At 41.6% G+C, this 27706-nt stretch overlaps 1 protein-coding gene and 1 long non-coding RNA gene across 5 annotated transcripts in view; both read left to right on the top strand.

Moving 5' to 3' along the window:
• The window catches only part of LOC119480558 (dipeptidyl aminopeptidase-like protein 6), a 239993-nt gene that overhangs the window by 140407 nt on the left and 71880 nt on the right, over positions 1-27706 (top strand). The window lies entirely within an intron of this gene.
• LOC119480560 lies at positions 347-27300 on the top strand. The gene is made up of 2 exons (XR_005204954.1): positions 347-428; positions 27017-27300. It is a non-coding gene; the product is annotated as an uncharacterized LOC119480560 (long non-coding RNA).

The raw sequence follows: 27706 nt of genomic DNA, 5'->3' as shown, positions 1-27706 counted from the left end.
AGTTTCCAAACAGTGTGTAAAACCGCCTCATTTAGGAAAAGGTCAGCATTTTTTTCCGTCAGGTATCCCCCTTTGTAGTATTGTAATTGTGTCTGTGAGCTATGGGAGTTGGCACAGGATATGCATATAGATCCCATTAAACTCTCCTCAGCTTTTTCTGTATCAACCTGAGTGGTCATATTTCCATAAATGAAGCAGCTCGCCAAGAATTTTAAAGCTTTCTTTCCTCTCGTGTTGTATTCGGGTGCCGTTTCATAAGGAGGTAAATAAGCTAAATGCATTTAGAATACTTAATGTCAGAATGTGGTTTTTCAAATTTGCAAGTGCATTTTGTAAGCTGAGCAAGAAAGCAGTGAGCAAGGTGAGATGAATCATGCTTCAGACTGTCAGGGGAGCGTCAGCCTGTATCTGTGTCCGTGGATCAGCGTGTAAGTTAATGTCTTTGTATTCGTGTCTTCGTTTGCGCGTGTTTATCTGCGCCTCGCCTCAGTCCGTTCGAGCTGTGTTTTCTGGCCTTTATCGACCCGCCGTAATTAGGAGCCCAGAGCTGTGGAGCAGGAAGGCGATCAGGAGCCGCCGTGTTCCGCCGAGCCTCTAATTGAAACGTTGAGCGTCGCCAGGTTCACCGTCGGGCCCCCTCGGGTCCCGCTGTCGTCTCGCCGCCACCTCCACGTCGGTGACAAACATTCAGAAGAGCGAGTGCTAGTCACGAACGATAAGCGGGTAATTGCCTGCGGGCTTGGATGCGAATTAGGAGAAGCCGGTGCTCCGGCTTCATTGGACATGCTGCTCGGGGTTGTTTGTGCCAGTGTCAGGGGGAAGTGTGACAACTCGAAGAGATACGCAGAGCTGAGGTGGTGAGCTTGGAATGTCTTTAACTTTGTCTTATTTAAAGTTCCAAATAAAATGAAAAATACATTTTCTCAATCCTGTGTCCCTGTGTTAAAGCTTCAGCAGGCAGAAAGTTGTTGGCATCATTTGGCAAAAATTCCACATAACCTTTGAGCATTTTGTAATTCAAGTGTTCTGAGATAATTCTGCACCTCCTCATGGCTCTGTTTTCAGGCTTTAAAAACATCTAGCCAATGACTGGAGACTTTGACCAATCACAGGTTGTTACAGAGAAAGAGGGTTCCTATTGGCTGTGCTCTGGATGAGTATTTTTACATCAAAATCTGACCTCTTCCTGTGAACTGTTTCAAATGTTTGATGACTCATCCTGCACTCGGGGGCGTTTACAAAAATTCATCCAATCAAATGAGACTTTGGGCGATTAGCTAGCCAATTGTTTGTGGATCGAATCAATATACGTTCTTTGATTCAAGTAACTAACAGAGTAATATGGAGAGATAGGAAGAGATGTGTTTTTGGATATCAGAGGGCAAAAACACTGTTTTCATTTCCAAAACATTGTGGCTGAGGTCTAATTCATTCAAGGGAAACTTTACAGATTTTCATCCGACTCTGTGTCACTGCAGCGCGGCAGTACATGCAGAGGATGACGACGCAAAACGACCGGTGGAGTTTTGGCGGCGGGTGAGCGGGGGGGAATCCAGGTGCCTTTCATCTGCATGTACTACACGCGCTGCAGTAATGTTACCACACAGCTGGTTGAGAATCGGCAGTTTCCCTTTCATGTCTCCCTCGTCCTCTGCCTGATCTAACAACAGGTGAGGGAGGTGTGTGTGTCGAGCCAACAGTCTGTAGCTCCGTATCGAGCTAAGCCCGCCAACTTTTCAGCGGCCCAATCAAATGCGAAAGATTTGATTTACATCCCTCTCGTACATGTACACCAAATATTCAGTTTCACTGTGAGATACGTCACAGTGCAGCAGTTGGAGATGCTCTAACTTCTGTTTCATGAGGACTTTAAGCTCCAGTTTGTCGGTTTGTTAAAATCCTCATCTTGCAGTGTTGTGTCTTTTCCTTGAAAATGAACAACAATTTCCTCCCTGCTTCCTTTCGTGACTCGATGAGGCAGCACATCGAGAGCCACTCAGTAGCCTGCAGGAGGCTAAAGGCTGTGCCCAAATCTTGGCATCTGGCTGCTCCGCCTGGCACAAAGCTAGAGGAATGAGCTTGCTTTTCAAAAGCCTGGCCCCAGTCTTACAACCAGTGTTCCTGCTGACATTTATCGCCTTGAACCTTTAGTGTTATTGTTATGGCTGCAATAATTCTCGCCGGCGTGGGATACTGATGGCGCTCCAAATTGACCAACTCGAGGATTTTAATGTGACAGCTCATCACATTATGGTAATGGGAGCATGAAAGTAGGCGGCCCGCTGCAATATCATCTCCCTCTACTTGAGAAGCACGCGTCCCTGTCATCTGTCTGACAGTCATGTTGTCAGACTGCCTATCTGCTGGCATGCATCCCACTCCTGCTTCCTCCGGCTATAAAAAAAAAAAAGTCTGGGCGGAAGCGAATTGGTCAGAGGCGACAATGTCAACCCCCTGCTGATTTTCCACGCTCAAAATATTGGCAGCCATTACATGCCTCCTCAGTGGTGTTTAGTGCCCATGCCTGAAATACTGGCTTTCATCATGACATTTGCTGGGCACACTCCAAATGCCCAGCGGCAGTCTAGTTTCTATGGAGATGCTGTGGCTCAGCATGCAGCTCTGTGCAACGAAAACACAGATTAAAACAGACAAAATGAGTGAGGGGAAAGTCATATTAATTCATTAATTCTGTCACCATCTTGTTTGTGCTTTTCCTGTGTTGACTAGCGACTGAAATTGAATCAAATGCTCGGCTAATGTGAGAGCATGCAGCCCCTAATTTCAGAGCGTTCCGGCGAATAAGCGTCCGACTTTGTTCGAACATCAAACGCCACAGGAGGCTTGATTGGGGCTTTTGATTTGGTTATTGTTCCGCTGAAACGCGGTGCATCGGCACTCTGCTGGAATTGGCATTCCACGCAGGATGTTAATTAACTAGAGAAAGTCAGTCCCACGCACATTTTTAAAGTGTTTCATTATCTATTCATCCTCTGGAAAGGCTGCCATTCTCAGCCTGATAAATAAAGCATGTTGACAAAAATAGGGACATATTTCATAGAGTTTGCTTGTTTGATAATGAAAAATATTACAAAACAGCCCACTTAAATAATCACCCTTACAAAATATATCATTAATTTGCATATTACGAACAAGCAGAGATACTAGAAGATTCTAAGTGCCGGTTACACACCATGATTGAATCGTCCTCCTTTACCATTTTGGATATTAGAAGTCCACATAGTCCCTGGGTTTATTATCTCATTCCAGTGATCCTCAGGGTGCTGTCAATTGCCACTGAATTATACGCTCTACCTCTGCTTATATCAGTGAAATACAGGTTCTACCCCACTCAGCCGTTTGCTATCTTTTCAAAGAAGAAGAAGAACAAAAAAAAAACTACACTCCTGGGTGTAACCTCAGAAGGCTCTTCAGTGACTTCTTATCACACATTTCTTATCAGTTGTCACTGACCCTTGGGTTGCTAAGATACGAAAAGACGAACAGCGACTGTTACAGCTGAGTGAGTAGAGAACATTTGCTTCTTAAAGTTATTGGCCTCTCAGACCTCAGGGCGCACATTCAAATACCTTTTACATTTAATATCCGTTTTAAAGATTGTATTCATTCGTGTATAATGTTGAAATTTGGGCTCAACTTAAATTTGAAAAAAGAATTTAATCTAAATCTAAATCTTAAATGGGATATGACGTAAAAAACTCACGTTTTCAGTGCTTGTGCAAATAAATTTGGGTATCTGGCAGCCCAGTCTCACAGCAAAGCGTGTAACAGACCCGCCTGTCCACCGGAAGAAAGCATGTCAGTGTCACGATTTGCCTCGCCGAGACGTGACTATTACACGCCTGCATAAAGGTGCAGTGTTTTGAAGTCTAACAGACCCCTTTACGTAGTATATAAAGTGAGAACGACAACTTATGCTGGGACAGGACTTTCAAGCGGGAGAACCGTGTTTGAGACCGGTGTTTTCTAACGCAAGTTACGTTAGTGACGGATGTAGGGCTGTCCTGAAGCTTCGAAGCTTTGGTAAGAAATATTCAAAGCTATTCGAAGCTTTGCGGAGCAGCACAGCGCGGCAAGCTGACATGTTCTTCTGTCTGTCTGTCTTCATCTCCCCTTAGTTTCCATACTGATTTTAAGCCAAACCATGACGTTTTCCCTTAACCTAACTAAGTGGTTTTCTTGCCTAAACCTAAGTGAGTGGCTTTGTTGCCCACTGCTGGTACTGCATATTGATATAGGCATGTAATATCCACGTCTCTGTGAGCCAAAACGTGACACTGACACGCTATCCTCTGGTGGACAGGTGGGTCTGTTAAACACTTTGGCGTGATATCGGGTTGAATCTTGAGTGTCTACCAACCCACAAACTGTGAAATGAGACAACCCGCTCAGTGTTTTGTGGGCTGCCAACATCAGAAAACATGTTATTCAACAACCCATTAGGTCTAATGTCATCGCTGGTCTCGTGCCTTGTATTGTGGTTTTGTGGTGCTGAATGGACAGCTCCTATAAAGTGTTGCTAATGGTTTTCTGTCTCTGTGGCTGTTTGTCTCTGTCTCTCTTTGACCCTCTTGTCTCTCTCTTTCACTGTACGTGTGAACACGCCGTCTCTCTCTGTCGCTCAATCACTCGGGCTGACTGGCACACTCTTCGTTCGTGGTGGTTTAATTACACATTGCTTGACTGAATCTTTAACTTTACTGTGGGGTGCACTGGCGTACGTTCAGTCATGTTGTCATTGGCGTTGGTGTTGTTGTTGCCATTGGCAACTCTTGCTTCTTGGTTTTTGTTCTTCATGGTCTACAGGCTTGAAACTTTATTTAAAGTTTATTTTATTTTATGTTTTCATTTGTATGAACTCAGGGCTAAGGCTTACCGTTCTCCATGGGAATATCTGTCTGTGTACTCTATTTGAAGTAGTCAAGAGAGTCTGCAATTTTACAGTCTGTGTGGTTCTTCTTCTTCAGTTTTTATGTTGTCAAGGTAACATAAGAACATGTATTCTTACGTCGTGGTAGGATTTAAATTGAGGGACACACTCTTGAAAGAGAGAACAGTTGGCTTCAATAAGTGACCAGCATCTTAGAGCTTCTCTGAGGTGTTTTTTTTCCCAATAGGGAACAAAAACCATGTTGAAAATCAATTTAATCACACTTAGAAAGTGAAAGCCGATGTCTGGTTCGCGGGCAACAGAATACATTAAGGCCATTGAGCAGGAGCTTTCTCCGTGTGTTTCACACTGACTGGATGCACAAAGAGGCGATGTCAAAGATGGTCAATGCAGCTTTAAAACACATATTTCTAACCCATAGTTTGTTGTGGTGCTGCCTTTTGAATGAGCTTAATGTGTTTTAAGTGGGAAAAGAGCTAGCTAGTGACAAGTGTGTGAAAGTACCTCCGTAGCTGTGCTCTAAACAACGCAGCGAGCAACAGCGACGGCATAACAACAAACAACCGAGTGTGAGTCATAACTGTTTATACCCAGACTTAATGATTACGTGCCAGAGGGAACATGGAGCTTTCACAACAGGAACTCGGGGGCAGCGTGACCCATCCTGTTCATCAGACTTCTTCCCCTTGACTCGTTAGCATGGCTTCAATGCTATCTGTGTCCCCAGGTTGATTTGAACACGATAGTCAAACACCAATGCTTTCATCAATCTTATTAAAATACGGTGTGTATGCCCTCATGCTTCATGTTTTAAGGCACAGAGATTAATAATATAATTGATGATTAGAATTAGGATCATTTAAAGGTGCTTAATTTGAAATTCAGAGCATTAATAAAGCAGCAAACAGCTATTTGCTATAACGATATAGAGGAGTAATGTCTACCTGAGCAGAGAATGAAGTCACTCTCCGTCTGTGTGTGTTGTGATCCGAGCTTCTCCTTGCTTTGTTGAAATCGCTGGGTCAGCCGTGCACGCATTTTAGTGCATGTCAGTGGATGTGAGCGTGCCCCACTGGCTTGCTCACGGTCGCCACTCTGCGCTGCTCTTATACGGCGGTTACAGCTGATGATATCGTCCTGACCCACAGCGCCGTCGCGTAGTTCCCCCTCAGGTGAAAACTGTTAGCTCTGTTGCCGTGTTTGCAGTGTTAGCCACATTAGCTGTGAGCCACCGGCTCAGCTGCTGCCATGTTGAGAGCCATGTGGAGATATTCTCTGAATATCATATTGGGCACCTTTTAAAGGATTGCAGGCATCTTGTAAGCCTTATCGATGTTTCCTCTATGAACTGAAATGCCCTTCCGCCTTACATTTGAAAGTATAATTTTCATTCCCTTTTCACATTTAGATATAGAATAAATTTTGATTGATTTGATGCAAAATACATAAAACATTATAATTTCAACATTTGACTTTGTAATTATGCTCTCATTTAGTATTAACTTTGTATCGGTAGAAACTTTTCAAACGTTTTATTTAAAAGTATAATTTTACAGACACCATGTCAAACATCTTACATTGACATTTTTTTTTCCTTTGGCACAACCCCGACAGTATAAATAAGGAATAGTTATGTTGAAAGAAACCGTTTTCTTTGGCTCTTGTTTTAATTATTGACTTCCTGCTGACTTACAGTCCTCTGAGATGAGACAGTGGGGTCAGTGTGCTTCAGGCAAAACCACCCAAAAGCTCAACCCCAGCCTAAGAAAGTTTCCTAGTGAACCTTTCAAGCTCACTGTTGACTCTGATCACACCTGGGATGAACCTGTGCTACATTTTAATGGGGCTCCACTTATTTCAGCAGTAGAAGCAATCCTTTGTATTCACAGCTGTTGAGAACAAGGCATTTAGTTGTAGGTGTTGAAACTGCTGGTTTTATGACACTGTACACAGTATTTTCATAAAAAGCATTACATACATATTTCAGATACTTACTACGTGTATAAACACTTCATTCTACGACAGTTTGTGGATGATTTTTTACCGCTTCTCTGAAATGAAGCAATGCAATGACATCAATATATTTCACAACCTTATCAAGCATTCCAGCTCACGTTCACCCACGAACGTACCGAGCCATTCCTGTGTTCTCATTTGATGATAAGCCCCTGCAGTGCAGAGAGTCAGACTCTCTCTGTCCACCCCACATATCAGAACAGGGTCACTGCTTTACAGCCTGCGGATTCTTATTGGACAATAATAGTGTCTGAGATACCCAGCAGGTGCCTGAATAAACCCTCTAATAGAGCAATTATTCTCAAACAAAAGGTCACCTCAGGCGTGACGACAGGCCCGGAAATCAATAAAGCTCCCAATTACGACCGAAGCACGGGGCCTATATTTGGTCTCTGGTCGCCAGCCTTCCAGGAGAAGATCAGATTTCAAGGCAACCTCATTCCCTCGGTGCGTCTTTGAGATTAAATTACCAAATTTTATTTCAGTAGTCTTTGCTTCACCCCCTTTAAAAATGCATAAATGACTCGGGTCCGTCTGATGTGGTCCCCCTTGATAGCAGACGCCCAGGGAGTCGTGTGGCCTTCCTTTTCTTAGCTCACATAAAAGATTACAATTCCCTCTCTTCAGTGGGAATATTTAAACCTTCATTTAGCCAGGAAACCTCACTGAGATCAAGATCTCTTTTTCAAGAGAGACCTGAGAACAAATTACATATTCACAAGATCACAACATGAACATCCATTCACTCAAAACTAGGGATGTCACAATACCAGAAATTTAGTAGTCGATATCAGTACCATGATTCTTGATACCATTTCGATACCATAGTGAAAAACAAAAGTGAAACAATAAATCCCATGTACTTCAACAATCACTCCTTTATTACCGTTTGCATACTGGTTTCTGTTAGCTATTTTATATTGCTGTAAAAACATCTTCAAACAAATGTATTTATTCAAGTTTCTCCCCTTTACCTTATACTCATTTTCACAGAATAGAGCCTGAACGCATCATAATGTGGCATTATATGGCACCTGTCTTGTTGAAATCGGCAGGACGAGAGCTAGTTAATGTTATCTGTTAGAAGCTTGTAAGCAGCGCAGTCCTGCAAGGAGCTAACAGCTAACGTTAACTAGCTCTCGTCCTGCAGATTTCAACATGGATTTGTTGTTCACAGTGTACTATTATCCCCCAGAAGCGTCGATAGCGAGTTTACTGCATCCCAAACACATTTTCTATCATCCCCGGGACGACGGGACGCTTTTAGTCTCGAGCCCTGATGATAGACAAGTACTGTGATGTTTTCACAATTTTGGCATCGACTTGGTACCGAAGTATCAGTTCTTGCCACATCCCTCCTCAAAACAACGATCAATACAATATTATTTGAAATATAAGATAGTGAAGCTCAGAGGAACGAGTGTCTCTCTGTGTTGCACGTCATTCCAGTACGAAGGTGCATAGTACAGTCAACCTAACCTGTGATCTGGTATCACGGTTATTAGCTCTGAACTAAACTAATGATGTTAAATATGAAGCATGGGAATAAAGGATATCACCAAAATCCAATGTAGACAGTATGCTGGATTAAATAATGTTTATTTTACTGTTTTCAAAGGAGAACCAGTTCGGTATAAGAAACCAATTTCGATTTTGAGCATGCCGTTCGATATTAGTTTTGTAGGACAATCTGCTGTCTAACTAAATTTCTGGTATCATTATAGTATTTGTAACGCTGCACTGTGTGTGAGTAGTGAAAGGTGTGACTAAATCTTGAAACAGTTTTGAATCGAGCAGCGCCTGAAACATTGTTGTTGTTGTCAGAAAACGATCCTCCAGTTCACACTTAAATCGATGTTGAAAGTGAATGATGGGCTCTTTGATGGCACCGCCTGTGTTGGAGAATGTTTTCCAAAACTGAAAATTGCACACTCTGAAACGTAAAACAACATTGACTGTGTGCCTGGAATTAAATTTGCACTCTGGAGGGACATTTTCTCGCTGCCATTTTGAGGAGCGTGACGACGCAACGGTCTCTCACTTTATTACCTGTAATTTCACCGCGAGCGCTGTATGAATGCAGACGGCGTCTGGATGGTAAAACAAGGCGTGTTGTCTACGCGGAGTCGAGAGTGGACGGGGGAAGATGCATCTCCTCGGCTGCCTGAACACATCACAAAGTGTGTGATTGTGAGCAGCTGGATGTAATGGTCTTTCCCGCCCATTGCAGAGGCAACATTGATTTTGAGAGAATGGTTTGTGGGCTGGCTGGTTGAACAAGCTATTAGATTTTAGTGCAAGCCGTTTCATTCAAGGTCACGACCAAACTAAATTTGTACTGGACTAAATCAGAAGAAGTGCTGCACTTAGTCCAAGATATGATCAGATGGCTACAAAACCATTACGTTGGCCACCAGCGTTCCCTCTTGGTTCTTACTCTGGTGCAGTTTTTTTTCTGCATTTTGATGTTGCGTAACCTGCAGACCTTAGAACTTATGAAACAACAGTAATGCATTATTTAGTTTAAGGCACCTTTCTGTATCAACACCCACCCTCCAATGTTCAGTGTACCTCGTCATTTCTCACTGTTTCAAAATCCAGCCGACAGCTATCTCTCAGAGGCATAATCCATCTTTAAGGGATGGATGGTTTCTTTTGTGTGTAGAGAAATACTTATACCTTGTTCCTCTCAGGCAGTAAGTTTGACAACTGGTTGATAACTTTCCAATAAGTAGGAAGCTAGTCTCTGTGCTCGCAGGAACAGTTGGCTGGATTTAAAAGTTCATGTTCTATCATTTCACTCATAATAATGTACGTTATTCTCTGACTGCACTGCTGCAGCGGTGCTTAAAGGTGTCAAACACTTCATTCCTTTTATAACCGCCTGTAAACCAACGTCACAGCGGTTGACAGCAGGAAATACATTTTACAACTCTTTGGTTTAAAGAAAAGAAATAAAAAGTGAGAATATTGTGAAAAACAGAAATATCAATCTGATCTTATTGCCGCATCTTTACAAGCTTACTTTGAATAAAGATCTGAGGTTTTTTATGCCTCAGTGCCGGCGATAGCTGTGGGCTATCTAACAGGATAGAATGATGAAGTGAAGACATTTTGGACAGACATGGATGTAAATTGGCGTACAACCACGAGGCGATAATTCTAGTTTTATGTTTACAATACTTTAGGACTCAATATTTAGTACTAGAACTGCTGTAGATGTCAACCAAACTTGAATTCACATCCTTGTCTGACATGTGTCATGAGTGACAATTACTTACATTTAGAAACGTTTTAATCCTTTCACCTGAATGTGAAGCAATTAGGGACGGCCGAACGAAAATATAATTAAGCCACAACATGAAGTTTTTATTTAAAATGTATTTAGTCGACAACATACCTTATATTTAATTACAACTTCTCCGCTCTAAGTTTGAACATTGCTACTGTACCAGAGTTTGGCATAATTGGATGACAAATTGACGAAGCAGAATCGATACCTTCACCCTCCGGTAATTGGCATCCACTATTGACTCCAGCACAAGAACATTCTGCATGAGCAAAAAAACCTTGTTAGCCATTTTTTCCCCCCATGCATATTGACATCAGCGCTCACATGGGTGTGTACAGTCCCCGCTGGCTTCAGTGTAATTGAACGGCCAGCGCGAACCTCCATCTCAGATTCTCGAACTGTAACTTTTCCTCTCTGCACTCCTAACAACTTGAAATCATGACCTTGCTCAAAATTCTCCTCTCACCCTCTGCTACTCTTTATTGTAGTAAAGAGGGAGAGTCATACAACCCAACACAATGACTAGTAACTCCTATGCTTGATATATACTCCCGTGGCTGGCACCAGGCATACATAGTTCTGCAGCAGATTGCTCTTAGCAGGTGATTTATTTTTGATTTGGACCCGCGGTTTTTAAAATCCTTTGTGAGGCGGTCTTTGATTTATTTGATAGGCGTGATTCAATAGTTCCATATAAATCTGGCCCAACACAACTCCATGGCTGGAAAACAAGTTATGGAATAGTTGGGTGATGATGAAGAGGAGCTCTTGTGCCTAGAATTAATAAGGTTGTTGTTGCAACGGATGCAAGATACTTGTCCGGAAAACCTCACCTCCCGGTTCTGATGTCCAGTCAAACATCTGTGGCGTCCACAGTGCCTGGTGCTTAGTCACATATTTCAGAAAGAGCGAGAAAGTCCGCTTAGGGAGGAGGTTGGGCTGGATGGTTGGGTCAAACAAACACAGGACTTTCACCCAGGAGACCACTGTTTGTTATGTAACTTGCGTACCTGGCATTAGTTAAGCACTTGTACTAGTACAAGCGTACTTATTTTACGTAACAAACATATTTAAACCTCAAGTAGTAAACCTCAAAACTGAGTAAACCTAAGTTGGAAATGTATTTTGAAAAGACATTGTAAAAGCCGAAACTGACACGCCGTCTCTGACACGTCCACACGACTGCAAGAGGTTACTTGCCAGAAAAAAATGCACATTACCTACCTACTAGCACTTATAAAAATCACTTATTAACGCCTTGTATCTTTTTTCTGTTCACATTGTTCACAAACAGAAATCTAAAAATGAAAGATTGCAGTCTGTAACTATTTCTTGACCAACGGCTGGTTGTAGTTATTTCCTAGAGTCTTGTTGTCGCAGTGAGGTTGTCTGATTCTTGCTGTTGTAGCTGAAGACATTCTCTACAGAAGTACTGGGTGGATGGATAAACTGCTCGTCAAAGAGTAGTCAATTCCCCCTAAAAAGGCTGCTTCCAGTGTTAATGCTAAGATAGGCTAATCGCCTCCCGGATCAAGCATTGTATGTAAGGAGTGTGCTATCATTTCCCAAGAATAGTTCTTGAACTATTTATGTAAGCGTTTAGAGAAATCATCTGGTGAGAAGAGTTTCAGAGCCTCTTACACTGTGAGTGTACATTTAATAATAATGACTGACACATTATCTTCATTATAAAGCGATTGACCACCACTTCGGTCTCCCTGTTCAGATTTAATGCACCCGCGGAGGCTAATGCACACATTTCTCCTCTCTCCGACACACTCGTAGGAGACACACCATCGACCTTTCTTTCCACTGTAGCTTGACAGGAGAGCAAACTGCTCCCCGCTTGTCAGAGAAGAGAGCACTTTCTCTGGGCTATTTTCAGGTGGACGCAGCAGCAGCAAGGTGGAGGGAGGAGGGAGCAGGGAGGGAGAGGAAGAAAGGAGGGCAGAGAATTTTCCTTTATGGAAAAATCAATTCTCCTTTGGTACATTTTCCACCTGATTCCTCCTGATATTAAATTTATAAAACGCTGCATCACAACTATAAAACATTTTGTCGTGGGGGTTTATTACTTTATTCATGTGTTAGCGTTAGATTGTGTGACCTCAGTTTTGCAATACATGTTGTCTCGTGGCTAATTATGCGTCTTCAAATGTCCATGGGGTGGAGAGCAAAATCAGTTAAGCTGAACTTGAAGTACATGTTTATGTGTGGACGTGCCACCGTCATCCGTCTGCATCTGGTCAGCTCTGCCGCCTCGCTGACAATCCTCGAGCCTCGGCTTCAGGGCTCATTAGCCGCGGCCCACTAAACGTGTCCGTCAGAGCCGAACGCCTCCTCCGTCCGTCGATTGCCGCTACAGCTTTTGGTGCACCTGAGAATTCGTTCAGGATCACCGGCTGGTTCATTGGTGGCTGTTGTTTGGGGAATTATCTGTATTTCAGCGCGTACCTCCTTGCCAGTAATTGTCTGCTCTGCAACTGAAGTGCCGAGCTCGAATTGAAATGTCAAGCTTTGTATTCGGGAAAACAATGTGAAGAGACTGTACGGAGGAGCGTTAAGCTGTATTGATGGGAGTGGTTGAGCTATTGAGACTGTGTGATTATTATGACTGCGTGTAATTATCATCAGTAGCATGATAGACTGGAGGACGGTGAGCGTGCAACAAGCAAAACAAATGGTTTCTGACTGTCTGTACCCAGAGACATCTGTCTCTTCAGTGTGCTACTGTCAACACATTTTGTATTGTAAATCAGATTTTTTTTTTGCCTCCATTAGATGCCTCCTTTCCTTTCACAATTTTCTGAATGAGGTCAGTTTTTTTTTTTACGTTTTTTTTAATTAATGATAATACATAATAAAAAAATCCATAAGGACCCACTCTACTGTATCTTGCAGCCAAGGTAACATTTTCTTCTCAGCTATAAAAACTCCAACCTTGTCTTCTTTCACAGAGAGTCCCACCAGCATTGTATTCTCAAAACCTGGCCATTAATTTGACATATTTTAGTCGTATGAAAGAAAATTCTGACAAAGCAGAATTTGTAAAGTTATTTCAATTGGCTCGTTACATAAATTCAACTGACATATTACATAATTTACAAATTGCAAACTTCCATAAGACTTGATTTTGTCTCTTAATCATAGTCCGCCACTGAACACCAAATTGTGTTAATTTAGCTAGTGGTTTCCTACTGTAGTGTATATTTGTAGAGATACTTTTCTTTTCTCTATTTTTTTAACCTTTATTTAACCACATAATATATACACTGATAGTGGCACTCGTGCTCTTTGCCAGGCTGTGAGACACATTTAAACAGCTGCACACATTTCCCACCTGGGAGCTGCCCAGTCCAGGTCTACAGTTGAGGCTGTACTGCACTGAGCAGTCAGCGAGAGCTGTCAGGGGTTAAGAGCCTTTCCCTTTCACTTTCTTTGCTGTAGTTGTGAAGGTGAAAAGGTCATTTTTATTTTTATTTTTATTGCTGCAATCACAAAACTGTTGTGACTTTAGATAAACAATACTAAAGAAAACAAAGTGATGTACAGAACTTGGTATGATGCATAACAACAACAACAATGATTAAATAATATTCATAATAATTCTGATAATTGCATCTTGCAGTTACTGTGACTTAAATGAATGTAATTACCCAAAACACATCAACAACAACAACAACACATATTTTTTAGAAGAAATTAGGTAATTTAATTCTCTGTCTTCGCCCAGCTTTTGAAGCCGGTCTGGGGATTTAAGGCAGCATTGTTAGTTATGATTAGGGACGTGACGGTTTTCCCACTGGTTAATAAACTTGTGACAACACCGGTGTTACCGATTACACCGGACATTTTACAAGAAAAGTTGACAGACAATATATGCAGAGTGCTTACTTTGATCTTCAACGTTGGATGGCTGTATCTGGCCTCTCCGGTAGAGCTTTTGCTGCGGGGCCGCAGGTTTCCACCAAGCGATGCTGCGCCACGCACACCGGCTATGACCGCGCCGTCCTCCTTACGGCCTCATTAACGTTATGGTTCCCTTATGGCAATGGGTTTGAATCTGAAATATTGCCAAATAGGTGCTTTTGCTTTTCGCTTTGACAACCAAATCCTCCGCCATCGTCTTGTCTGTCAACTCCCTCTCGTCCTGTGTGTGTGAAATCTGACTCCTGCTACTCTGAGCTGAGACTCCGTGTAGAGCAGACAGTTTCACTTTCAGTTTGTAACGTCTGTCGTCCGACTATGTATTGACTACACGGCGCTGATACGGCAAAATGTACTAAATGGGTTTTATTTCTATAAAAAAGCAAAATGTATGCTAATCTTAAAGTGATTATTTGGCCAGACTTAATACTGCTAGCGTGGCTCAAATGTATGTATCATCATTAAATATAATTGTTGCCAACATATAGCTAACATAATAGCGTGCAAATCCTCAAGTACAAACCTTTTGCAGCAGTTTTAAAACTGTTTTTTTTGGGTTTGTGCATGTTAGAGCTCCCGCCTCCTGCTCTTCCATTGGTCGGAACCTCTCTTTCCTCGCTCACTCACTGGCTGGCCACATAACCTGCCACTTTCTGATTGGCTCCCGAACACATCACTCAAACCGCTACTATCTGTATAAACAAAACCTCAGTTCGTCATTACGGGCAGATAACATTTCACTCTATTTATCTTCATGAGGTGGTACACTCCCAACTGTGAGATGGAAAGGCAAAAATAGGATGTTTGGAACATACTGAGCAGTGAGCATATAGATGCACATAGGATTGGATTTGGCTGCAGGAGTAGTTTGAGAAGTTTCTCTGGACATATTTTGTGAGTGAAAACTCATCATGATTGCCACCCTTTCTGGCTGCTTTAAATCAGAACAGATTACAGCCTACGTTTTCTCACGAAGAAGCAAACTTTGTAAAGCGACCTTTCAAATCTACAGGGGGCGAGTGTTTCATACTCACAATGGGGATATCTTTTCATCATTTTGTGTAATGTTCCAGTAAGATCAAAGAAGGCTTATCAGAAAGGCAGCTTTTGAAGAGTTTTGTGTGTGGCAAGGAAAAAAAAAAGATGTGTTTGTAGATTTAAAGTTGCACTACACAACTTTTGTGCCTCGTGGCAGCAGTAAGTGTATCTGTAGTCGTGCTCTACTCCTCCTCAGTTGGTCAAGTTCATGCCCCGAAAACTCGATGAGCTGTCTACCTTCAAACAGCATGTATCCTGAGACTGAGAGGAACCAGCATCTATAAAACCTCCACAGGCACTGAGGCAGCAAACAGATCCTGCTTTCGTTGCTGCCTTCCTCCCGCTGTCCGCCATTTTCACCTTGTTTTTTGGGTAATGCAATCGACCGGGACGTGTCTTAAAAACATCCTTAATGCCACTGAAAATACATATAGAGGCAGACAATTTTACCAAAACGTACATGTTGTAGGTTTGAAAGCAGAAAGATGATAAAATACAAACTCTTGAATGACTGGTCCGACATTTTAAAGATGTAAACTTGTATTAAATCAAACCCCATTTGTTATACTATTTATGATCTGCACTAGTTCAGCAGTAGAGATCAATACATTTTCATTTTGTAATTATCTTCATATACAGTGGTTTCCACTGTTTATGGCTGAGTCTGCCATTCCTGTGCTGAATTCGGATTATTCGCCTAGTCACAGGAGACGATGCAGCATGTAATCCAGCGTCACTGTTCTTCATTTTCTATCTTTGATATGAACCTCACTGTTAACTGTTCACTCGCCATATAAGAGCTGGATTAAGTTGCTGCTAATGCAAACCATGTCCTGTTGATACTGCTGCACATTAAAACTTGGAGGTTGGCTTTAATTGTGAAGCAGTCATAGGAAATGCCATGTATTAGTCAACATGGTTAACGCTGACTACAGTCGTTCATCAAAAATGTGTCCTTTTTTTACCAGCAGATCAGTTTTAAGGGCTTTAAAAGGTTAATGTTTTGGCAGGTAGTAATGAAAGATGAGGGAGCAGCCACAGTGAACTGTTAGATGAGGAGCTGCAGGCAGCAGGCTGCACACCTCCAACCTCTGAGCAAGTTAACCAACTTTACAGAACGCTGCTGGAAAACTACCCCATGTGCAGCATAGATGAGTCGGTCCACCAACATTGCCAAAAAAACAAACTTTCTCCTTTGCCTGATATCTCGCTGTGCAGCTAGTTTTGGGTTTTTTTCTGCTGAGGTTTTGAGACATCTGTTTCTGACATCTGCGGTAGTTCCAGTGAAAACACAGTGTGAGGTGTTTGGATTATTCAGAGTAACAGGGAAACAGTTTCTTAAAAGACTTCACTGTTGAATTTTTACCTTTTTTTTGTAGGACTGTGAATCGATTAAAATATTTAGCTGCGCTTAATTGCATGATTGTCCATTAATCACCATTCATCACAAATTAATCACACATTTTTCATCTGTTCAAAATGTACCTTAAAGGGAGATTTTTCAAGTAGTACCCTCACAGTTACTGTAACCGCAGAAAAATATGCTCAAATCATAATATGGCAAAGTCAAGCCCAACAGGTAAAAACAGCTGTCAGTGTGTCAGTGTGCTGACTTGACTATGACTTGCCCCAAACTGCATGTGATTATCATAAAGTGGGCATGTCTGTAAAGGGGAGACTCGTGGGTACCCATAGAACCCATTTTCATTCACATATCTGGAGGTCAGAGGTCAAGGGACCCCTTTGAAAATGACCATGACAGCTTTTCCTCACCAAAATTAAGCGTAAGTTTGGAGCATTTTTTAGCCTTTCTTTGCAACAAGCTAGTATGACATGGTTGGTACCAATGGATTCCTTAAGTTCTCCCGTTTCAAAACTGAGCCCGCTACAACCTAATAATTGCAAATTGCATTAATGCTTTAAAGAAATTAGTGGCATTAAAGTGAATTTGCGTTAACACGTTAGTATCGCGTTAACTTTGACAGCACTAATATTTTGCTGTTGAAGTTTTGACCACTGATCAGCCAGATGGTAATCACACACACACACATGTCCTGTAGGTCAGCTGTAATGATCCATGTACCGGGAGACCTTTTACTGGTTACATAGAAACCACAACATGTCTGAAATGGACATAATGGACACGGAAATGTCATGTTCTCTCTATAATGTGCTTTCAGATGACATTAGACACCCTGTGGGAGCCACATGTCTCATCTCAACAGTGGATTTTGTTACAACAGTAGATATTGTCTGTGAACACATAATGCCTCAGTTATAAAAAATAACTGCACTGACCTTGTATTGCTACTGATAATTGTTCACAGGGCCATTATGGCACTGGAGGCGGTTGCTAGGCAATTGGTGATGCAATTACAAAGCCTGTATAGTTTTAAACAACACACAATTCACCATTTGTGATTTTGTTGAAGGGATGTATGACTCAGATAAAAGAAAAAATGAGCTCAAAGCTTAGACAAACTACATATACAAAAAACACTTTGTTTTATATGTGCATCCATGCCGTATTGAGTGCAGGAGGCTGTAATCACTGCTAAGAGTCCAGCATTAGCCTGTAATGGAAAAACCATATAGCGTTTACTTCAGAGTTGATTTCAATCACACATGCAGTACACACATGCTTCAACTATAGCACTTAGGACTGCATTGAATATGGGCTCATGTAATATGCAGCTATATGGTGAAGTGAAAGCTGAGCACAAAAGCCACCAATTACCTGATAAACATAGTACTTAAAACCCTGTTAAATTAATGAGTGACCACTCCTACATGCAAAGCACGCTCTCCCGTTTTCAGCTGAACAATTGGGTTGCGGCGGTAACAACAGGTGGCCAGATGGAGGGTAAGCGGTGAATTATTTTTGTGCGGCTTTGACATGGTTGCCATGGAAACGCAACAAGAGGCCACACAAACAAAGTAGATGGATGGATGGAAATGCCCCGTGTGTACACACACACACACCACTGCCGTATAGCCGGGTTATTCATCACAGATTTGGATATGCTATTCCGAATGAATTCTTTTTTTTTTTTTGGAGTCCACTGGGCTCGCTGAGTGTATTTGAACATCCACTGGGCTAGTCACTGGGATGCTGTTGTGTTCATAATACATGAAAGTACCCATCAATGTCCTGCTTCTTCTATCTCCCATAGAGCAGCAGTGACTGTTTTTTGCAACTGAAGCTGCCCCAAGCAGTTGATGTTTTCTTTTTCAGGAGGAGAGCTGAAACCTGATTTTTTTTTTTTTTGGAAAAAGAAAAGACATTTTTCATTGTGAGGGCACTTCAGCCGAACATTATGCCAATGATAAGAGGCTGGAAGTCTATTCTTTCTACATGAGTGTTCATATTTTGTCGGAGAAAGCGATAAAAAACAGCAGGCCGGAATACATTAGCTTGGGTAAACATCAACAGGAGCAGCAGCCTCTTTTTATTAGACCCCTGCGCCTGGAGCAGTGGGTTGTGGGGCATTTCATTTCCAGGAAGCGAGTGCGTCTGCCGGTGCATATTGTTTCCATGACGGCAATTTATTTTTCGCCGGAGTGGCACGACGAAGTGTTGCGTTATGGAATGAAGGCTGATAGATAAGAACACAAGGAAAGATACTTTTCAATTCGCAGTGTTCCCTGAGAGATGCAAACACACGCGAGCGGTGCCGCCTGGCCGCGGTGAATACCAATCGCTCTGGGTGTGGGCCGAGGGACATGCAGCGCTCTGCAGTGAAATCCTCCAGCCCGGCTTTCTCTCTGCTGCTTCCCCTCTCTCTGGGTTTCTGTATTCTCCCCGACTCTCCTCCTCCACAGCGGCTCAGATGACTTTCTTGTTAGTTTGCAGCTGGAAAGTTTCCACGCAGAACGCCTCCCAGGCTGTTTGACGCCGTCGGCCTGAGCAGCAAACATGCATCTCATGAAATAACTTGAGCAGGTACAGAGTTCTAATTGATCTTTCAGTACCATTTATTTTGAGTTGGAGCTCTTTGATTGGAAGTTTGTTTGACAAAACAAGTGATAGATGCATACGACATAATGATATAACATGAAATTGTGACATAGCTGGTTAGCTGGGTTGCAAATACGATCCTCACCAGGAGAGTGACAGTTGGTTTCCTGATGAGCAGCTTCTTGTGGTTGTGCGAGCAATGACCTCCACCTCTCAGAAGCAAAGGCATGAGGAGCATGACATTTTTTTAAATTGCCTCAAAAAGACGAAGGAGGTTACGGTCAACCCGTTGACTCCCTCCAAACGCATCAAATACCGCAGCTTGGTCAGTGGCCTTCCGCATCTGATGACGCACCAGTCCAATGTGAACCCATCCTTGTTATTATAAGACGGCCAGAGCATCTGACGTAGTATAAAGGGCAAGAAAGACCGCTTAGGGGGGTTAGATGGGTCAAACAAACACAAGACTTTCAATCAGGAGACTGCTGTTCATGTCCCGTGTAAGACCAAGTTATTTTACCGTAGTTTTGTTAGTAACTTCCGTACTTTACCAACTTCAGTTACGTCACAAGCGTAGTTATTTTACGTAGCAAACCTTTGTTAACCCAAACCACGATCTTTATCTAAAGCTGCCTTCACATGATAAGATATTTGCTCTTCACTCACAACGAGGTAGGGCAACAAATATCTTCCCAAAAAGAGCACTAGAAACGCCATTCACTGTTTCTAGGCAACAGTTGCAGCTGTTCTCATTGGTTGCGCTTTGAAAGGTCAGCGGCAGCCAAGGTCAAAGTGAAATAATTTGAACTTTGAGCGCAGCGCTTGGTGGCGATTTCGAGCGGTGCACCACGCCTAGGGTAGCAATTCCGCCTAATCGGGCAGCACCTCTCTCCCCATAGGAAAACAATGACGCAGCCGGAGCATAGCGATTTAACTGCTGATCATGTGTAGACGGCTTTAACCTAACCAAGTAGTTTTGTTGAGCAAGTAAACCAAAAAACGAAGTAAACCAAAAAGTGTAAGTAAACCTACGTTTAGTAGTTAAGTTTATTTTTTTATTTTTATTTGTTGTTTAGGTATTAGGACTGGTTGTCAACTGTCTTTTGTTTTTCTGTTATTGTTGGGGTTGTAGTTTTTAGATAGTTTTTATTGTTGATTTAACTTTTTTTTGTGTACTTATTTTGTTGTCCTCATTTGTCAGAAGAGAGACAGGAATCATGGGTACAGAGAGACGGGACATTTCTGTGTGGGATGTGCTGCGTCCTTTAGAGGCTAGTCATTTGTTCTCATTGGATAACTGTTAAAAACTCTTGTGTTGTGTATATATAGTATAAGTAGGATGTGCTTTTATCCATTCTGTTAAACAGCCTGATGAAGCCCTGTGTTGAACCATGCTGACTGACTCGATCAGACACTTCCAGCAAGTCATTCAGTGTTGCCAAGTTATTTTTTCTTTGTCACTTGAGCACCTACTCGACTGACAAGGCAGCGACGGCGCTCTCTTTGTACAACTTAGCCGAAGTTGACAGAAGAATTACCCACTAATTACTTACAGAACATTAAATTGTGTGTACGTTCTGTGTCAATAAGGATTTAATGAATACGTGACTTGTAGAAGGCAGAGAAAAAGAATAATGAGCTTGACTGACTGTGGGAGTGTTGACATGTACAACCAATGGCCTATAGTTGATTCTTTTATACACGTTTTAGTGTAATTTAACACTTAAGATTCACTTTCTAAAGGGAAGTGAGAGTGAAAAGACTGTGAAGGCGATACTATTGACTGGTACACAGCTTATTTTAGAGTTTGTCACTGACAATCCAGTCTAAGTCAGAGGTCTGGGACTTGCTAGTGCCTCACAGAGTCAGCACATCACACATTTGCACACAAAGGCATGGCTTCGGCTAATGATATGCTGGAGCATTTCCCGGTGCTACCTTTTGAATAGACATTTTGTCATTAAGGGGTATAGCACAGAAGGATGACCACGCAATTCATCATTTTCTACCAAAGCAGATCAGCCCCTCTTCCTCTATAGCAGTCATTTATCTTTTGGCATGGTGCTGCCGAAGTTAAGAGATGAAGGTAAATCTTTGATTCAGCTGAGCCACAGTAACATTTGTGGATACATTTTGCTTCCCTTGACAGATGTGTAGACACACACTGCCACAGGAAAAAGTGATGAAATGAGGAGAAACTCCGGCTTTATTCCGTATTGTTCTCGTTTCCTAAAGAAGACTTATGTGTTGAGGCTGATAAAATAGGAAAATAAAGATTTTGCCGTCATGCATTATACATGAGAAACACTTTTCCCTCATCACTTGTTTAGCCATGTCATAACGCATGTTCATCTATGGCTATAGGGGACGCTCAGCGATAAAACCCCTCATTATTCTTACTCTGTTTCCATAGTGACAAGGGAAAATACAGCACAGATGTGATTAATTGCCTCTATAGAATAGGGGCTTGCATGTAAATGGGCATTTTGCTGATAGCTGCTTCAGAAATCGTATGTTAAGTACATTTATTGGCGATGGTGATCAGGAAGACTCTTCATCACATTGTACCATGAGAAACATTCCTCCAGGTTTATTCCCACAATGTTACAGCGGCACTTGTGCCACACACACACACACTGACTCATCCTCTGGCAGCAGGTATTATATGGTATTTTACAGAGATGTGATTTAGTGCAAACTCTGCAGAGAGGTCAGCTGGCAGTGGCGCCCTCCCAGCATCTCTCTAATGGACTGGAAGAGATTCAGTCGCAAATCAAACAAACCAAGTGGAAGAAGCTCAAGAACAATGCACACACACACACACAAACTCTTAGAAATTAGTTCTCCCGCTGTGAGTAACAAACAAGACAGCTTGTTTACGTACCGCCTCGCCGCCAGCGCCATGTTGTATGACAACAAAGTAATTGTCCAATTGGGGTTGTGATTCAATCACATTGCATTGATGTTCTTTGACCTGTGAATCACGGAGCTGTGATTTTTTTTTGGACTCTTTTATTCAAAGATTAAAAGTCTGATTGAGAAGGCCACAGAGAGAAAATCCATCTGTACTTAAAACCACTTAAACAATCGGAGAGGATTTGGATTTGAGATTAATCTGCTCAATTTTTTTTTGCAAAAATGAAGTCGGTTTGAGGAGGATGAAAGAAGCAAAGATTCCAAATCCCTCTATTTGAGGATTAGATTCACATCTGGGCTCTGTAAGAAATGGGCTGAAATGGCACCTTCTCTGGTTCTTCTCATGGAGAAGTTTAACACAGTGTGGAAGGAAGGTCAAAGCAGTAATTAAAACTACTATCATTAAATATTTATATCATTATTTTACCCAATTATTAAACTGTTTGTGAAATATTTTTATTATAATTACAAAAAACAGAGACTCTTTTTTACATATCTTTTCATTCAGAAAGAGAGATTAATTTTAATCTCATTAAGCCCCCTAAATTATCATAGATGGCTTATTGAAATGAAACTTTCTATCAGTTTTTACTTATTTCTTGTTCTTTCTTGTCAGCTTTTGTTTAAATTGTAGCCCTTTTGGTCATGCTCATCCAACCTTTCAAAAACGTATTTTTCACAATCACATATCACCTTTTCACTACACATTTACAGCATGTGTCTTCTCCAATTATGATGTATGTATCTACAGTATGTAATCTAATCTCAATTTAATACAGTATGTCATTCTGTTAATCTGAATTAGGGCTGGGGATCTAAGGTATCGATCGAAATAACCTAGTATCAAGTAGTATCGGAAATTCTCCAGTCAAACAATATACCTGTAATCGATGCTTTTTGTGCCCAGATGTAGAAAAAAAAACTTTTTCAGAGCATGTGAGCAAGTGGGGAGCGTGCATGGAAGGATTTTGTATTGAGTGCAAAGCGGATTTTTGAAATAGTTGAAGCTGCGCCTTTTTTCCCACTCCAATTTTGCTCCGGTAGCGCTCACACCATGAGTACAAAATATGCGGCTGTGAAGGATTTTTTCCGACTTGTGTGATCCAAACTTTTCCAAAGCGTTTCCAAAACTTTTCTCAAAGATTCACATAATGGGGATCAAATGAAGTGCTCCATTGGTATTGGTATCACTTTAAGGGTACTGGTATAGGTACTGGTATAGGTACTGGTATAGGTACTGGTATAGGTACTGGCGTCGTCATTTTTTAACGATACCCAGCCCACATCTGAATTCTGTATTTCTGCCAGATTTCTTGCCAGATAGTTGTTGTTGCAGTAGTTTTCCAGTCTTGAATAACTTAATGTGTCTTTAATTTCTAATGTTCCCGTCCACCCTCATGTCAGCGGCTGCTCTTATCAACTCATGTTGCTGCTCGCTGTATCCGACAACATCAGACCTGTCACACTGAGAGACATCGCTCTAATTAATTTATGATTTGCATCCCGTTGTTGGAGAGTCTGTACCCGACGCGAGGTTACAGATTTGATCCACTTAGATGCCAACTTGTTTCTGTTAACAGCGTGTGCCATCTTGTGTCTGTCAAAGTGTCAGTGAGCGAGCCACTGAACCCCCGGCTGCTTGTCTCTCTGGATAAGTGCATGAATTAGAAGCCGGCTGACTCATTACATTCTGTTGCTGTAGTTTGATTTTAGCAGGAAAATACGCTGTTTTCTGCTGCAGTCTGTTGTCTTTCACTCTCTGCGTCTCCACGGTGTTTTCTATAGGTCCCTAAAGCTCCTTTCCCCTACATCTCCACTAGTATTGTGCTGTCAGTGCACTATGGTGCATGCCTAATGACAGTGTGGTATTTTTAACACTATCGACTTCCTGTGTTCTATAATTAAACCGATGGAAATATGCATGAGCGTACAGAAAATAGGCAGATATGCACACGTGCGTTTGAACACATGCCCTCACAGTAGATAGAAGATTTCCTGCATGCTGTAGCTTTAGTGTGTTCATTGAGAATCAGAATTAATGACCTATACCACCACTAATGCTGGAGCCCAAAGGCATCCTTTCATCCTCGGGCAGAGCACATGTAGCTTATACGCTCGCACAAGATCTTTTAGTTTGAGCTATTAAAGCTGCAACGGAAGATGGGCCAAGCCTTCATTTCCAGTTTAGCATCCCATAAAGGTAGCACAAATGGAGCAGTTACTCACGCTATACAGCCTCTCTCATGGATTGCTCCTCGTCAAAATGGCTACTTCTTTTCCTCTTCAAACGTGACTTCAGTGTCCTTTTTTTCTTGCCCATCATGCGATCAATTTAGTACAAAGTTCTTTACTGAGTGACACAACAGTTTAAAAAAGATTAAAACATACAGGCAGACAGGCAACACACAGAAAAGTCTTAACTTAGCAGAAATGTATTTTGTTTATTCTTCAAGGAAGATAGTGTTGATGCAAATGTTGTAGGTACTGATATATGCTCTATTGTCATATTTAGAATGAAAATCTGAAGTAGATATCAGTCTTTTGACCAAAGAAATAATTCAGGTTGATAAACTGGGAGAATGCCAGATACATGCTATTGGGCTAGAGTTTTATAGATACAAATCTTAAAGTACAGCTGCACAATATATCAACATTTTATCAAAATCGCAATATAGCCTTGGATTTGAAATCCTTGCAGTATTTGTTAAAGGTTTAATGTGTGTCAATATACCATTTTAAATTAAATATTGTGGTGCTGCAGAGATGTCCTAGCGTACACATCATATTCTACAGACTTAAAAAAAACATCTCTGTTTGTTACAGAAAAAAATAAAACGTGCAAAAAATCACACCATAATCCTGTTTCTCAATGAAAATGAGAATAATTATGTAAAAACGATCATTCCCTCTAATATCGCAAATCATATCGCTATTGCAATATCAGTCAAAATATTCACAATTAGATATTTTTTTTCAAAATCGTTCAGCCCTATCTTAAAGTCAATTCTGTAATGAACAGGTAGGCAGTGGAGACCTCATTCACCAATATCTACCTGTGTCTGTTCTTAAATTTGTTCTTGAGAAAAGGCCTACGTCAGATTCATGACAAGTTCTTAAACCACATAATTGTTTGTACCTTGTGTTCTTATGATGATGAATCCCTTTGTTCTCGTAAATCGAAAAGTGCTTTGCCAGTTGATCCTAATTAGCAGGTAAATGCTGCACTAATCCCCATAAAAGGGCATGAGACTGCAGGGCCGTGTGCACACACATAGGAATTTAGAAAGAACAAAAAATTAGAGAAGGTGTAGCACTGTACTCCCTTATTATATACAGTCTACATGCTTTTTGGGGTAAAAACCAATATGATTTGATCTGTATTTTCACTTTATATTATACAGTTATCATAAAAAAGACACTAGAATTGAACATCAGTCAAAGATAATGCAGTAAAGGAGAGTGAGGGTCATCACTTATTTTGTTACGTTCCATATTATGGAAAGCACCTACTGTATGTCCTTGTTAGTCCGGATGTGGGCGGCTGCGTTTTGATTGAGCTGAAACTACTGAATGGCTTTTATGTTGCAGTAATAATCTGCAGGACAAGTGTTTCCAAATCTTACAGGGACAGAATTCATCCCATAAATATCGCTGATATGATGGAAGGCTACTTGAGGTGATACTGCTGATGTAAGAAATACAAATTTGCTCAGTGTTATTATAAATGGTCCTACAGGACTCCAAATATGCACAATCTGTTATTGCTTCTGACCCAGCACTTCCAGCCTTTTTTATGGTCCCCCCTCAAAAAAAAAAAGGCTCTGTGTGCTCAAAACTCTTAAAAAGTGTTCGACTAACTTCAGCAGTCGTTGACTTCGAGAGACGTTGGCACAGTGCTGCGTTTCACCCTCTCCGGGAGGAATCAACACTGATGATTCCCGTGCATGCTCTGCAGGTTTAAACATGACAGCTGCTGAGGACAAGAAAACACCAGGATCTTGTTTTTATTTGAGTTTGGACCTGGATCCATCTCTACTTTTTTTTTCTACTCCCTCTGTCATGTTTTGGTCACGCCTCAAGCTTTCCTGTCAGTGAGTCTTCCTGCAGCCTCCCAACATGTTATTTATTTACTGTTCCTGCCAGCTCTGATGTCTGTCTCCTCGCTGCTCATTTTATACCTCGTCTCACATTCTGCCATAGTCGCTTGTAATCACAGCGTCGTTACTTCGGCACATAAGGTCTAGCTAATTAGTGCAATCATTATTATAATTACAGATCAGAGGGGCATGATCGGGAAGGTTAGGCAAGGTTTTCTAGCCTGCGTCTGCACCCTTTACCCAGACTGAATAAGTTATTATTCCCTCCAAGGAGAGAAGTGACATCATTTCTGTCTAATATTTCTGTCTTTGCCCTTTTTGGCTGAATCGTTTTGGGTCTAATTATTAGTATGCTTCAACCCCAGCAAGTAGGGGTGGAAGAAAATATTGATAATATGGCTGTCAAAGTTAACGCGATAATAACACGTTAAGGCAAATTCATTTTAACGCCACTCATTTCTCTAGGGCATTAACACGACTTGCAACTTTGAGATTGTAGCAGGCTCAGATTCAGAGCTAGAGTGAAGATACTGGTATCATATGAAACTAAAACACCTGAGGAATTCATTGGTACCAACCATGTCATGCTAGATTGTCAAGAAGGAGGCTAAATAACGCTCTAAGCTTGCGCTCAGTTTTGGCAAGGAAAAACTGGCAGGGCCATTTTCAAAGGGGTCCCTTGACCTCTGACCTCAAGCAATGTGAATGAAAATGGGTTCTATGGGTGTCCCCCTTACAGACATGTCCACTTTATGATAATCACATGTAGTTAACTTGTTAAAAAATCCCGATGTTTTGCCTTCCTATATTGAATCGCTTCCCCAGTATCATGATACGTATCGTGTCTGCTTGTTCCACAGTACTAGGGCTTGGATTCTTGCCAATACACAGCCCTACCAGCAAGATATGGATCCTCACAAGAATGCTTCACATTCGCTCTCTAAGAGGGAGCTTCTTCTGAGGATTTGTATTGTTTTGGATGGTTTCCATTGTCAATATGTTCCTACAGAGACGCTGATCTATATGGAAATGCTGTTTGACATTGACTCTTTAGTCATCGTAAGAGTGCAATAGATGCCGGATGTTACTGTTGCAGAATGTGGAGAGACAATAAGAGAAGCACTTTGCAGACTTGCAGCATCTGTACAGTCAGTGTGTGTGTGTGTGTGTGTGTGTGAGTGCTTGCTTGTTCTACAGTACTAGAGCTGAGCTTTTACTGTCATTGGAATGAACTTTTTTTCCTACTTCTACCAGACAGTGGTAAATGTGAGAGTGCACATCGTCTTGTCTACCAAAGAAGAAAGGTCACTATTTATTTGGAGCATTTCCTCCCTCCACTGTTAGAAAGGTTGAGTGAATTTAAGGATAAAATCTTCACCTGGAAATGTTGGTCTAAGACACACTTTAAGATCTGATGCTCCACTGAGCAGCTGCGTTCATTCTTGTATAACACATAATGGAACAAAATTGCACGAACATTTAAAATGAGCACTTTACCTTTTACCAAATCGTTTTTGCTACACGGCGTGCGTCATGCTGAAGTACATCCG

The sequence above is a fragment of the Sebastes umbrosus genome, chromosome 21 (genome assembly GCF_015220745.1).
Source record: "Sebastes umbrosus isolate fSebUmb1 chromosome 21, fSebUmb1.pri, whole genome shotgun sequence".
NCBI lineage: Eukaryota > Metazoa > Chordata > Actinopteri > Perciformes > Sebastidae > Sebastes > Sebastes umbrosus.
The sequence above is the reverse complement of the archived record's forward strand: the minus strand, read 5'-3'. Positions and strand labels throughout refer to the sequence as shown.